Source organism: Wasmannia auropunctata, unplaced genomic scaffold (assembly GCF_000956235.1).
Source record: "Wasmannia auropunctata unplaced genomic scaffold, wasmannia.A_1.0 LD336076.1, whole genome shotgun sequence".
Taxonomy (NCBI): Eukaryota; Metazoa; Arthropoda; class Insecta; order Hymenoptera; family Formicidae; genus Wasmannia; species Wasmannia auropunctata.
In genome coordinates, this window is record NW_012026814.1 from 6,171,200 (window position 1) to 6,171,800 (window position 601).

The following is a 601-nucleotide window of genomic DNA, read 5'->3' on the forward strand; positions in this document are numbered from 1 at the left end:
CGTGTGCTCTTCCGATCTTTCTATATTTCCATAGAAATATTTATTTTTTTTGGAAAAATATATACGCAATAGTACCACTAATTACAATTTTCTAAAATCAAGAAAGTGATAAAAGTAATGTTATATGAAAATCCATAAATTTTTAGAAAATAGTACAACAATCTATAAATTTTGAAAAATGAGAAAGAACAAAATCTTTAGTAGTTAAAACATTTACTTATTTGTAGAATACTACGATTATTTAGGAATGACTATAGAAATCTACCAAAATCAACGTATCATAAAACTATTGAACTTTGAATCCAAATCTGTTTTTGATTTTTCATAAAATATTACAATTTTCTACATAAATCAACAAAAACAATTTGTTTTTACAACTTCAAAATCTATTGCATTTATGGCTATAATTAAAATTTGTAATTTTTTATTTCTTATATTATTTCTTATATTTTTACTTTTGCATAGAATGTTACAAATTTCTATGAAAAACAACAATATTCTTCAGTATTCTACGATTAATGAACCCGTCAAAATCTATATAAATTTACATTCTTAAATTTTCATAAAATAAGATCGGAAGAGCACACGTCTGAACTCCAGT